This window comes from Podarcis gaigeae, assembly GCF_964106915.1.
Source record: "Podarcis gaigeae genome assembly, chromosome: 9".
Taxonomy (NCBI): domain Eukaryota; kingdom Metazoa; phylum Chordata; class Lepidosauria; order Squamata; family Lacertidae; genus Podarcis; species Podarcis gaigeae.
In genome coordinates, this window is record NC_139685.1 from 4423802 (window position 1) to 4439995 (window position 16194).

Genomic DNA, 16194 nt, shown 5'->3' on the forward strand with positions numbered 1-16194 from the left:
GAACGCAAAGTCTGTGCCATAAGCCAGAACATCTGGGGAAAGACTGTTTAAAAAATAATAATGGAGAGAATTATTCCAATTGTGCACTCTTGCCAAAGTGCTGGGTATGGAATGGGAAAGCCTGGTGCTAACTTTGAGCAAGGCTCCCTTAGCCTAACGTAACCTCTCATAATTGCTGTGGCGATAAAATGGGATTGTCCTCTTGCCTTGGAGAAAGGGTGGGAGACAGGTGTGATGAAGGCATAGCCTCTAGCTGCATAGTAGTACATGACTGTTGAAACCTGTCATTTCTTTAGCAGGAGTAGCTAACCTGTGACCCCCTCAGATGTTGCTGAACTACAACCCCCATAATCCTTCACCATTGGCCATGCAGGCTGTGGCTGACGTGACTTAGAGTCACCCGAAAATCTGAAGGGCCAGTTGGGAAGTGGGACAGGAGGGTCACCTGGCTCAGGGCCTCAGGTTCAAAGAAGACTTCAGACTCAGGAACTTGCTACATTTTCTGGCATTTGTAAAGTTTCACAACTTGTTTTTACGGACATGGGAACAACATGTGACAGACACACTCTCAGCTTAGAGATGCAAATGTAAGGAAATAAGAGGTGTGATTTGGTAAAAGTAAGGCTGCCATACGTCCAGGAATCGGACTGTCAAAATGGCAGCCATATGTCTGGGGAAACCTACATGTATGGCAACTAGGGCAATTTTTAAAAGAAAAAGGCTCTAAAAATCCCACTTTTGGGAATATGGCAACCCTAAAATGCTCTTTGTTTGTTACCTGTACTGAGTTGAATAGGATCCAAAAGGCAGCAGTCTGATTGGTCCTAGAACAATAGGGTCCAGAATGCAGCAGTCTGATTGGTCCACAAGAGCCACCCAATCCAGTTCCAGGTGAAAGTGAATCCACAACCTGATTGGCTTACAGGTGAATCCCGGAATTAGCCAATCACGTGGGGCCCATGGTGTAAATAATGTATATAAAGCAGACATTCTGGGGGAACTTCCATTCCTCCTCACCAGTATTTGCTGAATAAAGAGCATGAAATCCACTCTCGACTCCGAGTATATTTCATACCTGTTATAGACTGGTATGGTCTGCTCCCAAGACAGAATGTTTCCGACAACTGGAGTTGTTCTCTTGATAACTGGAAATCTCTCTGCAGCTTCTGCAATGTAAAACTCATTGAGGAGACTACTTCTTTCAGCTAGTTGGAGAAGAAAGAGGGAGGGAGACAGCCTGGAGCCCTTTTCAGCTAGAACAGAGAGACTGAGGGAGAATTTCTAATTGTTAACTGACTTGGAAGACAATTGTTCTCTTTGTGGACTGAGTGCATGATTAGTAGTTGTGCTCCCTGCTGAACGCATCAGTGCTGTTTCCACCATGCTCTGCTTGCTCATTAGTAAATACAGCAAATATATAAAGCTGCTCTCTCTCATCCGAATAACCCTAAACACTGTAGTGTGGGGCCTGGATTTCTCACTCCTTGAATAAATTGCAGCTTATCAAATCTAAAAGTACTAACATTAAAGTGCAGACGATCTCTTGGGAACATTTGTTTCATTTCCATAGAAATGAAACTGTCAGCAAACTTTTTAGCACAGCTCAGTTAAAATTGGCAAAGAGCCAGACAACAAATGTTTTGGGGGCCAGGACTGGTCTCTGCGTTTCTATCGCTTCATCAGATAATATCTCAGTTCCTCAAAAAGTCAACACTTCAGCGCACCTTCCCCCCACAAAATGGCCTTATTGTGACCATTAAGGCATACCTAGAGGGTGATGTCCTCTCTAAAAGCATGCCGGCTAAAACAAAGAGTCCAAGATCGTCTTTATTTATTCTGTCTGGTTGGATTTGGCTGTGTTTTCCATTTTAAAAACATCCTAACGTCATGCCCTATGGACCAGTGGGTGGTTTCCCATACCTTCTGTATGAGGTGAAATGACATGCAAAGCAAGTTTGGCATCCAGATTCGCGAGTGAAGGGGATGCCACATCAGTTTCCAAATTCATCAACCACATTATTTTGTTGAGGGTGGAGGGGGCACCTAGCTATTTTAAACGATCCGTGTAGTAAGACTGTCCTTTGCATATGCAAATGCTTTTGTTTTTCCCATGTTCGACTGACCTCTGAGGTTTTTCTGGAATGTGCTCCGGATTCTTAGAAATTAAAGCTAGATGATCCCATAGGAAGAAAAAAGCCTTGTTTGGACTAAGGCTGCCAAGATATCCTTAAAAGGAAGGGTCTGCCTGACACATAGCACTGAAAGCATTTTGTGGCAGTTTTGGCCTCTGCTGGAACTCAGGACTCGTGATGCCAAATATCCACGGGAGGTTCCAGTCTTTCAGGCCCTGCAAACACCACACAAGGTTTGTAGAGCTATATCCAGTGTTTCCCAAACTTGGGTCTCCAGCTTGATGTTGGATTACAGCTCCCATCATCCCTGACCAAGTTTGATTTCCAGCTAGGGATGATGGGATTTGTAGTCCAACAACAGCTAAGGGACTCAGGTTTAAGAAACACTGCGTATTAAGTCATTATAAGCAATAAGAGCTCATCCGGTTTTAAAAACAAACAAAAAATCTGGGGCAAATCCCCCAGCTTTTGTGGGTGAACATATCAGACAACACAGTGATTCTTCAAACAGCTCTTGTTTACTCACAGGTCAGAACAGAACTGAACTGGAGGGTTCAGCCAGCCTGCTTATATAGAGCTCCAGTACAACGCAACTGTAACCATTTTCTGCAACTATCCAATCACTGAACGTCACTTTCAATCCCTTATTTGCATATGTAGACCTGAGTGAAAACTATCTACAGTATCCCCCTGCTGGCCCAGGGTGAGAACTTCAATACATAACAGCCAGGGTATAAATAATAAATTATTATCATCATCATCATCCTCATCATCCTCATCATCACAAGGTTCTCTCTTAGAAAAGGCAAACTTAAGTTGATGAGAACCACACAAGAGCTCACAACCATTTCAGTGGGGACTAAGAAGGAGAAATTCCAGTAAATTGAGACAAACCCAGGACATTTGGACACCTGAGGCAAAACAGCATCCCCCTCCCCTTCAGGGAAGAAGAGGTAAGTGAAGATCTACATTGGGATTTGCTGCCCCTGTGAATCCTTCTGCCTGAGGTCACCTCCCCTTGCCTGGTGGGTGGGCAGCCCCCATCCCACCCATAGAGTGCCACCCACTTCCATCTCCGGCCATAACCTTCACTAACAGACACAGGTGAGGAGCAATATAGAGTAAAACAAAGTACCTCTGAGTGTATACAGAGCGCCTTCTTTCACCAGTGAGCAAGACATAATCCAAGTACTAGCGGCGATTCAGGTAACAGAATTTGTTTGTGGGTGGGATTTTTAAAAAACATGAATAGTAATTTATATTAAGGTTTTCGATATTGCTTTACAATATAATAAGGAAAACAAGTGCAGAGTAAGACAAAATAAACAAAACAATGTTTGTGGGTGGGGTTCAAAATGCCACACCATAGACAAATGGAAAAGAACTTCTGAAACATCTCTGGCATTGGAACATGAAATTATAGATAAAGAGATGAATCTGAGAGGTCGACTCATTTTAAAATTCCCAATATATCCCGTATCATAGCCATGGAAAGACCAGACTCTCTCAGAGATATTCTGAGGCCCTTTGCCAAATGTTCAGCATTCTTATTTTTTTAATCAAGTTTTCTTCCCCTTTACTTAGAAAGATATCAGGAAAAGCGTGCAGGGAGTATTCTACCCAGCTGCTCACTAAGGTCTGGTGTACACATGAAACCAGGTGAGCAAAAAAGGACTAACCCACGCAGTGTAAATGTACTGGGGTCTCTTTTAACTCAGGCGCTCAGCTTCTGTGCATGTTTTGATAGGATCCCAGCACAGCACATGCCCAGGCTATGGATCCCTGACGTGGGGTGTGTTACCGGAAAAATCCGAGGGCTCCCTTGGACAAAAAGTAAAGACACCAACCAGAGTAAATTGGAGCAAATCAGCAGCCTGTAGGCTTGGCATTTATTGACTGTTGCAACAGGGTGCTCCCCTCACTTGCAGGTGAGAGGAAAGACACAGAAAAATGGTGTGCAAGACCTTATAAAAACTTTTGAAATTCCCATCCTCTAGGTCAAGCCCACCCCCAGAAACATCATGCATACATTACAGAAAGGAGGGGTTGAGGGAGGAGTTGTGGTGGTAACCTGAGTGTCCTGTCACCTGGCTGATTCCCTTCTCCTCTTCCCCATGAGTCATTTTCTGAAGACAAAAGGTAGTCGCAGTTTCCTGCCCCCTGAGGGAAGATCTGATCGTTGTTCCAGTCCATGCTGAATCCATTCCCATATGCAAGTTCTTTGCGATCTTGATTTGTCTTCTGTCAAGGACCATCAGGGTTGGCATAGCAACTGGGCAGGGCTCCTGTGGATGTGCTGGGATGGTGAAGGGATTATGGTGCCCTGTATCAAACCTTCCCCATTTTGTATTTCTTCCTTCATGGAGTAAAATAAAAGTGGAACAGTGCAAATCCGATGTATGGTTGATTTTCTATGAATTTATAACAGAAGCGTAGCGTATGTAGTGTGTGAGTGTGTGTGAAGTTTGTACAAACTGAATGATTGGGGGGGGGGGTTTCCTGCTACAGGTGGTAGCCCTGTTTGTTTCCATGCCAACTTTCCCCCAAGGAACTCAAAGCAGTGTGCAGGATTTTCCTTTCCCAAGTTTATCCTCTCAACAATCCTGTGTGGTCAGTTAGGCCAATTGGTTCACCCATTGCGCCGAACAGGATGCAAATCTGGGTCTCCTCAGTCACAGTCTGACACTAACCACTACATCACACTGTCAGGCTGTGAACCTCCAGCCTGTGGGCTGAAAATGACCCACCAGGCCTCCCCATCCGGCCTGCCATTTCAGGTGTGGGGCAGCTACCAATGTAACTAGAAGGAAACAACAATCACATGGTGGATGTGGGGAGCACACCTTGCTCCAATCGCACCATCGGTTTCTGTTGAAACCAGTGTTCTTGACTGGTAAGAGCAGACATAATGGATTATGAATAGAAACAGAAATGTGGGTAATTAAAGAAGGTGAGATAGCCCAAAGATTTGCTCAGAGAATATCCTGAGAACAGGATAGGTCAGATGTAGCTATTCTAGACTATTCTGTGTCTTTGACTCTTAATGCTGTTTTTCAGAAGCTCTTCCCAGATGTTCAGCTGCGTAGGCAACTGAACACAGTAAGTTGAGAAGGAAAGCAGGACTATTTCTTGGTCTCTGCCGAGAGACCAGCTACCTTTGGCTCTCTGCAACAATCACCTGCTAGCAGCTGTTCCAGAAAGCTGCAGAGAAGCAGGAGAGATGCAAACAGGACTATTCTTTTACCTCTGCTGACAGATCAGCTGCCTTTGGTCCCTGTGGCAGCCATTCCAGCAGACTACTTGAACTGCTCCCATCCTGGGTGGTCATTACAAGAACGGTAATATTAAGAACTGATGCCCAAGCTTGTTTTTTCCTCCCTCCCTCCCTATGCCCTTTTCCTTATGTGTTGTGACTGTAAAATAGGCAGCGATCCTGTAGTAAGATACACACCTCCCTGTGTATACAAGCAACTTTTTCGGTTTCTTTGTGAGTAGAGTGAATATTCTGCACTACCTTCTGTAATGAGTTGTTATTTACAAATGTGTACGTATGCAAGTTGAGCACAGGTTTTGCCACACTTGAATCAGCAGTCAGCCTACACTACCCTTTCGGCCTGCACACAAGCAAATGAGGTGTCCCACAAGTGCCTGTGGCTTGGAGTAGCCACCAGCCATCAAAAGCCATTAGCTGTGACCCCCCCCCCCATACTGAGCTCTGACTCAACAGAAATGGATATTTAAGCATCCAGCCAAATTGCTGCAATATCTGAAAAATTGTTACTGTGCTAGTTCAGTGGCCAAAATCCCCCGCACTGTAAAATTCTTTGCTAAAAATGCTTATGTAACCAATTGCAAGAGTGGTCTGCTAGAAAATAAACATTTATGTAAGAAGGCTGCTATATTAATGAAGAATAGGCATGGCTTTAAAAGAAAGCATAAATTTATTTTAAGTGCATGTCTGTGGGGTGCTTGTGATCTGAACAAGACCTGGATGAGTCCCAGGGCAAGAAATCCTTCCTCTGTTCGCTTTCTCAGCATTCCCTACATCTTAACCACCTGCTATTTGTAGTAGAGCCACATATGGGTAAAATGGGAGACATAGCAGCTATCAAGCAACAGACCTCCAAGGTCCCTATTTTCCAGGGACAGTCCCGGATTTATACAAGCCGTCCCCATTTCTAATTGGATCCTGGAATGTCCTGCTTTTCCTTAGGATGCGCCTGCTTTCATCAGAGAAATGTTGGAGGGTTCTGGTGCGTGTGTTTCAGAGCTCATTGACACATCCATTTCCCCCTACCACTTTTGTTATGTACTGAAATTCTCACCCTGGGCCAGCAGGGGGATACTGTAGATAGTTATGCAAATGAAGGATCGAAAGTGCTGTTCAGTGATTGGATAGTTTTAGAAAGTTGCTACAGTTACATTGTTCTGGAGCTCTATATAAGCAGGCTGACTGAGCTCCTCAGTTCAGTTCTGTTCTGGCCTTTGAATAAAGAAGAGCTGTTTGAAGAATCGCTGTGTCGTCTGATATGTTCACCCACAAAGTAACAACTTTCCCTCAGGGAAACCCAATCTTTAGTGCTGAATCGGCACAAACTGCAATTGAGTTTCCCGCAGATTGCTGTTTGTTCCACTTCAGAGCTAAAGAGCAGGTTTTCCAGGCGAAGTAGCGGAGCAAAGGCTAAACCACTCCGACTCGTGCCTAGATATTGTGGGACAAGCAGGAAACTGCCTGTACCCGTGCTTTCTAGGAACAGGACAAGCAGAAGTGTGGAAAAGCAGGCTTCTGTACATGGACTGGGATCAGTGGTGTAGCATGAATTGCCAGTGCCTAGGGGACGCAGGTGGCGCTGTGGGTTAAAGCCTCAGCGCCTAGGACTTGCCGATCGAAAGGTCAGCGGTTCGAATCCCTGCGGCGGGGTGCGCTCCCGCTACTCGGTCCCAGCGTCTGCCAACCTAGCAGTTTGAAAGCACCTCCGGGTGCAAGTAGATAAATAGGGACCGCTTACCAGCGGGAAGGTAAACGGCGTTTCCGTGTGCGGCTCTGGCTCGCCAGATGCAGCTTTGTCACGCTGGCCACGTGACCCGGAAGTGTCTGCGGACAGCGCTGGCCCCCGGCCTCTTTAAGTGAGATGGGCGCACAACCCCAGAGTCTGTCAAGACTGGCCCGTACGGGCAGGGGTACCTTTACCTTTTACCTTTAGGGGAGGTAGGGAGATGGAGTACGTATTTACATTCAACTGCCTAACAGTGTCCACGACACCCAGGAGATGGCAGCTGCAGAGGTAATAAAAACAAATTGTTTCATTGTCTGGAGAGGTCACTTCCTGGTTCGCAGGGAGAAGCCCATCAAGAGAAGTGCACAGCTGTATTGAGGCAGCACCGGGGGTTGAAATTTTGCGCCCTAGCAATTCCCCCCCCCCTGCAGGGCAACTGCCCCTATGGGCCCCTACATGAAATGCCACTGACTGGGATCCACATGTGCACATGCTTGCTGTGCCCCAGCACACTTTTTTTCTTCTTTGCTGTATGTGAGAGATCAGGGGGCACAGTAGGGGCCGTTTGGAGGTCTAGTGCATCTCACTGGAGCCTGAACTGGGGTCCAAAAATCTACGGTCTGTGTGCCCTGATGCTTGTCTAGTGATGCCTCAAGTCCCCTGAGCCTGTTGTGCCACTTCCCACATGGGTCAAGCCCTTGTTGCTTCTTCCTCTATATCAGGCTTCCCCAACCTCGGCCCTCCAGATGTTTTGAGACTACAATTCCCATCATCCCTGACCACTGCTCCTGACATCTGGAGGGCCGAGGTTGAGGGAGCTTGCTCTGTATGATTCTGTGGCATATGACAGGTGAAGATCGCCATCCAAGGCAGTCACAGATGTCTCTGGTACCCTGAGGCATGCCTGCAAGTCGGGAGCCTAGTTCAGAATCTATCCAGGAAACCTGAATTAATGGCCACATGATTTGTCTAAGTTTCCCAGAGGAATTCTGAATTAGGCTGGGTGAGTTTGCCTATCTCTGAACGCTTTATATTGTTGGTGGTTTCCTCTTTGGGACTGTGCCGTGACACACTTTGCACACGCTATCAGTGGCGTAGCGTGGGGGGTGCAGGGGGGGCCGGCCGCACCGGGCGCAACATCTGGGGGTTAGGGTTAGGGGGCGCAAATCCACGGGTTAGGGGGCGCAAATTACTTGCCATGCCCTGGGTGCTGACAACCCACGCTACGCCACTGCACGCTATTCCTACCGGAGTAAAAGTCTTTAGTTGACTCGCAACCCTCCACGGTGGGAGAAGGAAATGAGATGCCGCTATACTCTCGGCCCTGGGCTTTATCTTCTGAGGAGTGCAGAGAACCCTTCCTATGTATGTCTTTGAGAGTTTTGCATGGCAGAGCAGGTAAGTTCTCACTGCCATTTTTGTGCTGCAGTTGTTTGTCCTTGTGCTGTTGCTCAGCTATGCATTCAGCCAGAAGATAATGTAATTTTTTGGTAAAAGGGAGTGGGGGTGGTTGAAGTTGGGGTATTCTTCTTCTTTCCCATTAGACCAAAGCCACAGTGAAGTCTTTCCTCTGCATACATTTGCAGGGCACATAGTCTGCTTTGAGTTCTTCTGCTGTCAGGGTGGACAACTGATAAACTATGTGAGAACTTTGTAAGGGGAAAACCAGGAAATTACTTATCAAGCTCCAGCTTTGCAGAGTTTCTGGTGCCAACGTTTGGGGTAAGGAAGGGGGGAAGGCTCAACCAAACATACAACATCTGCACACATTATAATCTTGAGGCTCCAGCTGTTCAGAACTCTTTCAAGCCATGTAAGTGAGGGAAAAACTTTATTTCTCTGAGGCGAATTGTCATTATTCTCTTGGCTCCTGAAAGCTCTCAGAGAAACCAGATTCCAAATAGGTTTGCTAATACCAGCTCCAGTTTTAACTGGCTTTCTTACACAGCAACACACACCCGTGGGCATGATAAACAACATACTGTTTTGCTTGTAAATGTAATGATACGCTAGCCTATTCTCTAGGCAGCATTTTCTTCCTTTGCTCTTAAATTATAGAAATCTCTGCATTTGTAGCTTCAAGAAAAGGATATCTGGCTTAATTTTAATTTTAATTTTTTGTCTTTCCAGTGCACACAGCGTAATTTATTTTCAGAGTAAAGTGTGCTGTTGATAAACTGCAGAAATAAGCATGGTTATTACAAAGCTGCTTTTCTTGAGATTGTAGCTTGTGATTTGAGACAGATGAAACATTTTAAGAGACATAGGGCAGTTTGCTGGAATCATTGCTGCCCTTAATACAAATTACATCTGTTTCTGTTCTGCTATGGGCTCCTGTCAAATGACTGGTTTTGCAGTTTCTGGTATGATTCAGTCAAATGGGAGACAATGGCTGATTCAACCGCTGTTTATATGGCTGCAGCAGGTGTCTACTGGTGAGTGTCTATGACATCACTAGATATCTTCCTTGAGAAGTTTAGGAACAAACATGTTTGAAGTGTTTGTATGTGGTCATTAGTAGCTATTGGAAGGTATGGCCCATTTCAGTAGCCAATCAGTTTTCTCCAAAATTTAACTAAGCAAGATTTCAATGATTTAACCTGTTTCAAACTCACTGAAGTCTGCGGAGCTAGAATGCAGTGAGATGCCCAACCCATGATGCTGATCCTGATCTTGGGACGCAAGTTTAGAATTGCCCCCTTCTGCTTCCCCTTCAACTTCCAGCATCTCATCTCAAGTATAGAGCTAGACTCAGGAGCAGCTGCTCTTTGTGGATCTGGAGGCGACAATCACACCTTGGGGGGAAGGCTACAAGTTTCATCAGTATCCAGAGCAGATCATTGCTAAAATGTAAAGCACTGGGCCTCTAGTCTCTGCTTTTTAAAGCTAACCCTATTCCCACCACCCAATTTGAGCTGCTTAATTTCACTTACTTTTTATCTCTTTGCTAGTAATGATTTTTCACAGCTTCCTCACGCGGGCAGTGCCATCCTTTGCATGCTAACTCACAAGTAGGGCCCACTAACTTCAATGTGACTTTCTTTGTGGTAAACGCACACAGGACAGCAGCCATGGCTTGCTCATTCATAGATTTGTGCCCTACGCCACCCACTGCATAATCTGCATGCCTTCCTCTCCCTTTTCTGTTGGAGAACTCTCTACTGAAGCAGACTGCACCAAGCTCCAGAAGGATGTCTGTAAGATGGGCCAAACCCTTTCCATTCACCACTTTCTCAGTTGGGAAAGATCCTTCTTCTGGAGCCTAGCACCATCAACCTGGTCAAATGGTTCTTCACAGGACCAAGAGAAAGGAGAGAAGTCCACAGGCCGAGGAACTGGGGGACTAAACAAGGTTCTGGAAGAGTGGTCCCAAGAGGGGAGCTTGAAGAGAGTGGTCCTGTGTGGTTGTCAAGTTGTAAAGTAATATCTTATTTTACGAGTATCATAGCTCCAAAAAACCCCAAAATGGCTGCCTCCTGTTTCAGAATTCTTCAGCTCTGTAGCACAAGCCCTGGAGCTAACCAGGCTGCCTGTGACTATTGAATTTGAATCAAGGCTTGGAAAGAGAACTTTCTCACAGTTTGTATTTTAAGGAAATAAAAACTTGCAAACATTTAAATAGCTGCACTTTAATATTGCAATGGGTTTGGGGTTAGACTAAGTTGGTTTTGGGGGTCCTTGGACTGTGCGTAACAATCTTACTGCTCTTACCATCTTTATTATGGAAACACTCTTTGAGAACTGGAACCGGAAATTTTGCTGAAATTTATCCAGATATGTGAAATATACAAATAAAATGGAAAAGGATACTACACAAAAATAAGATTAACTGGGAAAACTTGATGAACCAAATGCAGACAGGCACTTTTCAGTTATCAAACAGTATTCACCACCATTAAAGTATTTGTGAGAACTGACTAAGTTACCTATGGGCAATAGACTCTGGTGATGATTTTTTTGGTGGTATGCTATTTGTAAGCTGATTCATCTTGCAGTTTGATAGCTTAAAAGTCTGTGTCTATATTTGGCTTGCAGGTTTGTATTCACCATTTTATTATTGTGTACATAGTACTTTTTCCATTTTATTTATATATTTTACATCTCTGGATGAATTTTAGTACAATTTACAGTGACTGTCTTGACCTTTTAAAAATTGCTTTTTGTTGTTCTGAGCAGTCTGCACACTTCTTTTTAATCTGGCATTTTTATTATGGAGCTTGAGCATTCGTGAGGATGACGTTTTGTGTAGCAAAATAGGCTTCCAGCCTCTGGGCCTCTGGCTGGAGAGGGGGCTCCTGAGAGTACACAGAGTGTGCTAATGGGGCCGATTACTACCGGAGCCGAGTGGATGGAATTTCCATCTGGAAAATGGAGCTGGGGGTTGTTAATTTCCCAAGTGTTTCCATCCTAATGTAAATTAAACCTCTTTGTCCACAGCTGCTTTTTATCAAATTTAAAAAGAAGGGAGATCGATCCAAACGTGGCTCTCCAAAGTCTCTTCTAGTTTGATCTTCATTCCGTTACACACAGAGACACAGACACACACTGTTTACAATATAAGGATGATAATAAAACTGACTTATTTTACAGGATTCTTCCATGATTATTGAAATGGTGTAAGCAAAGAACTTTGAACACTCAGAAGTGTTTGGTATGGAATATTATCTCAAAAAGCAAAAACATGTACCTCGGGGTTCAGGTTAAAGTGTTTTCAGTAGGTCGGTAGATCCTTTCATCCTATATAATAAAGCTTTCTGAACCTTTTATTCCTTATCTGTTTGATCCAACAGATGTCCCTTGGTCCACAGATGGTTAGCCTATTTAATTTTCTCTGTAATCCTCAAATGCGCTGCTCAGTGCATTTTCTTTATGCAGGAATGTGCTGGTTTGTATCATATAGACTTCATATACTGAATGAAGAGCCCTTCTGACTGGTGAATGATGTCATTTCCTGGCTCCAAAGCTAATAAGCCACACATGTCATATTGTGTATTTGCGATGGTTAGTTTCTTCCTCTCGCTTAATGCGTGGTTTCCAACTGGCAGTCTTTGCACTGAAATGCTTCAATGTGGCTGAACGCTAGTTATGCAACCTATCAAATAGGATTTGTTGCGTAAGGAAGTGTTTCGCTGGATATTAGTCCCCAAAAGTGAAGATGCTGAAATTGTATTGTTACAACCCATGCTCCACACCAAAAAGCCCACCAGAAGCTTGGTAATTATTCTATTTTTGTTACATGCTTAAAAAAAAAAAAAAACCATGGCGGAGGCCTGCATTTAGCTTGGTGGACAGTGGCATAGCGTGGGTTGTCAGCACCCGGGGCAAGGCAAGGTAATTTGCGCCCCCTAACCCATGGATTTGTGCCCCCCAAACCCATGGATTTGCACCCCCTATCACTAACCCCCAGATGTTGCGCCCGGTGCAGCCAGCCCCCCCTGCACCCCCCACGCTACGCCACTGTTGGTGGATCACACGTGGTGCAGTTCTATTGGTAAAATCTCTCACTATAGTATTTCTAATACTCTTGTCATCACACTGAGCTACTAGGGGAGTGAAAGAGGCACATAGACTTAACTGATACTTGGAGGCCAGTCCTTCCGGGACTCTACCCCAGATGCTGAATAGGTCACCTTGGAAGGAAGGGGATAGGAAGGGGAGGCTCTGCCATGACCAGCCAAGGGGGGAGGCTCTCCTCCCTCCCTCTCTTTCTTCCTGACACCAAGGAAGGCGTGAAAAAGGAGGAAGGGAAATTGGCAGGTGCTGAGAAAGTGATACCATTGGCCTTTGGGTGAGAAAGAGGGTGGTCCTTCAGAGATATAGTGACCCATTGGTGGGTTTGAAAGCTGGGGAAGAAAGAGCCCATTGTGATCTGGAGGAAGCGATCTGAGGCAGACAATGAGGGAAAGCATGTCCTCCCTCAAAGAGGGCACTGGGTCTATTGGACAGCCACAACACCCGACTGGTAGGTCCCTCGTTGCTGGGTTTAATCTGGCCACTGGGGTGCTGTCTCAACGGATTGAGGGGCCTATAAATACCAATGCACTTGACCCATAGCTTCCTCTTTTGGCTCGTGCAGCGGAACACCTGCCCACCTCTCCCTATATTTAGGGCATTTTGTGATTGACTTTGCTATGCCGTCCTGTGTCATCTGTCGTTGAGACAGGGGCATGGCAGGAATTTCCCCCACTTGGCTGATTGGCTGTTGCCATTTGGGTTTCGCCTGCCACGTAGCAAATTGCCACAACTTGTAAGGTTGCGGATAGGCTCTGGTTCAGGTGATAGGATGGGAGAACGGTCTCGCCATCCCTATGTGAAGGGTATTCCGTTAAAGGAATCCAGGGACTCAGCTTGGTTTGGTCAACCCCCGAAAGGGGGTTGTGCCCGTGCCTGGGTCCAGGGGAGCATCTGGGGAGTGAACAGAGTCTGTTCCCAGGCTTTTCACCTGCCTCAGGTGTTCACCCTTGGCTGACCTATGATAGAGCCCTGGGTCAGCGCTGCCTGCAAGGGTGCAGGGAGCTAGTCAAACCAGAGCCTATGCAACCAGTCGCTTTCTGTAATCAATAAAGTTGTGGCCTAAATTCTGCCAAAATCCAAACTAAAATTTGAGTCAAATGTGTTTTTATTTAGGGGAAAGGTCTCTGGGTCGGAACACGCAAATATTGTGGCCAGGAAGAGACACAGAGGCTTGCCTTGCTGTCTGTGCTGAATCCAAAAATATGGCCTTGGCTTTGGGGGACACCAAAAGAAACCTAACCAGAGAGCATGTTTTGTTGGAGCATTATGCTGTGTGTTCAGCTCAGCCTATATGTGCTTGTAAATATAACCATATATAACACCACCATCTCCAGTGACTTTCATTCTACTGCAACCAGACCTGGATTATGGCTGTGTCACCCCTGAAATATCTCACCACTAAGAAATCAGGATGCACATGAAAGTACATCTGGGAAATGGAAGTGTTCTAGGTTTGCGGGCGGGGGGGGGGCTAGTCCCTAGAAATTAATCAATTTAGTTATTTGGAATATGAAGGGGAAAACACAAGCTGCAGAGGAATTCCTGGGCTAACCTATGCAAAATGACCTGGCCATGAAGAAACAATACAGGGCCATTGGCAATGCAAGAGAACTGGCCTTCCTCTGCACTGAGGTGTGAACAGAGGCAGGAGATTTGGAAGGTTGCCAGGGTAACTGGGTGTGAGGTGATAAGAAAAGAGAGTCTTTAGCAAGGTGTGCTGGGAAGAAGGCCAAAAATAATAATGACTGGGATCCATCTTGGGCAGGCTGGCTGAAGGCAAGCTGGGAAAGATGACTTAGACTCCAATGCTGCACTGCTGTCGGGAATAAGACCTTCTTCATATTACCATGCTGCAAGATCTGGACTGCCTCCATCTAAATTCAGATGTAAATATGTGAATAAATTATATTTATTTATATGGATCTGCCTTTCACATGCATATGCGTCATGAGGGCAGCAGAAAAACAATAGAAGTTATCTCAGTGCAAAAATACATATATGTCTTTGTTTTAGACATCCCTTGTTTTTACCCACAAGATTTTGGAATGGTTGTGATTGGCCAGCCAAATCTAGTAGCCCCCCCTCCCCCACCTCTGTATACTTTCTTCTGCAGTAAATAAATGCAGATTTAATTTGGTTCCCTAAAGGATAATTCAAGACAGGAGTTCCTCCTGCCACATGACATGTATGTTATTGAAGCATTTGTCTGCTAGGACAGCGTTTTGTTTTTGAACAGCTGCTGTTTAATTGTAGCAAGAGGATGAATGCATTCAAGCGCCAGGTGGAATTCTGCTACCAGACAGCAAAGGACAGCTGAAAGAAAGGAGCTCCAAAATAAATCTCCTATACAATGGAAAGATGTCATCATCCTCAGGTGTTGGCTGCCAAGCTTTTTTTTTTTTTTTTTTTTTTTTTAGGTCAGTCTGTAGCCTAAAAGATGAAACTTCATTGCTTACGTAAATCACTAATAAGCAACAAGCCTTGAAGGGGCCGGCATCAAGTTTGCAGCTCCACGTGGGGCTGTAGCTTAAAAGGGCTGGCCAGGTGAGCAGGCATAAGTGGGGTGGCTCAGATTTATGACTTGATAAATGCCTGGAAAATTGGCTGAATAGTGATGGAGTGGGGTGATGTAGAAATTGCAGGCCCTTCACTCCCACACGTCCCATTTTTTCCTCTCTCTCAAAGCCCTACCTCCTTTCCTTGTCCTCAACTCACCTACTGTCAGGATGGTGTCAGCAGCTCCCAGCTGGTTGCCCAGGAAAGTATAAAGACAAGGAAAAGTTTATTACAGTCCTTTTTTATTCCAATCTTTACAGAGAGAGGCTATAGAACCCAGCCTCTTGGATAATGGTGTTGTCCTGAGTGAACCTCCACCCCCCCCCCATCTCTCCCACTTCCTCATTCATCATTCTCATCATCGCCTCTATGGGTGCTGCTACGTTCCCTCTGTCTTTCAGCTCTTTGCTCTCCTACTTTTAAGGCTCGCCAGGTTCTGGGAGTTGGAGGGTCTGGAATGCTTTCTAAAGCCAACATGTCAGCTGGGTGTTGTTCCAGCTCTCTCATGATTTCCCAGCTTCTCCCCTCATCTGCCTCTGAGCTGCCACCTCCCTCAAACCTTCCTCTTCCCCCTCCCTGGAAGGGTCAGGATGGGGAGCTAGTTTCCACCATTCCTCCTCTGCCCAGTCCCTGACTCCTGCTGAGGCTGGGTGCTGAGGCTAGGCTCTGTCCCTGTGGGCAGCTGTGGTGGTGTTGCCTTCTTCAGCCAGCAAAAGAGATATCGCTGGGAGAAATAATTGAGACTGGAAATATAAGCTTGGGTCCCAAGATTCCCATACATGAGTGGAAGGAACTTCTGCTGGTGAACTCAGGGGTAGGATCACTGATTCCTCCCTCTCTGCCCCTGTGCCCCTGTGTTGCATGGTGCTCTGGAGAGATTTTAAGCCGTATATGTGCAGGTGCAACAGCAGAGCAGATTCAGCATTCCTCCTGACCACAAGTAGGAGTGCCATGGAAATTCGTATGCTATCCCCAGAGGCAGTTCGGATTTCTGC

At 45.6% G+C, this 16194-nt stretch overlaps 1 protein-coding gene across 6 annotated transcripts in view; it reads left to right on the forward strand.

The window, feature by feature from the left end:
* The window catches only part of C1QTNF7 (C1q and TNF related 7), a 41445-nt gene that overhangs the window by 9265 nt on the left and 15986 nt on the right, over nucleotides 1–16194 (forward strand). The window contains exon 1 of one of the 6 annotated variants that reach the window (XM_083698445.1): nucleotides 8506–8527. The exons of the other annotated variants lie outside the window; for them this stretch is intronic. The gene's annotated coding sequence lies outside the window, so the exon portion shown is untranslated. Of the gene's footprint in view, nucleotides 1–8505; nucleotides 8528–16194 lie in introns of those variants that run through there. 6 annotated transcript variants of the gene reach the window in all.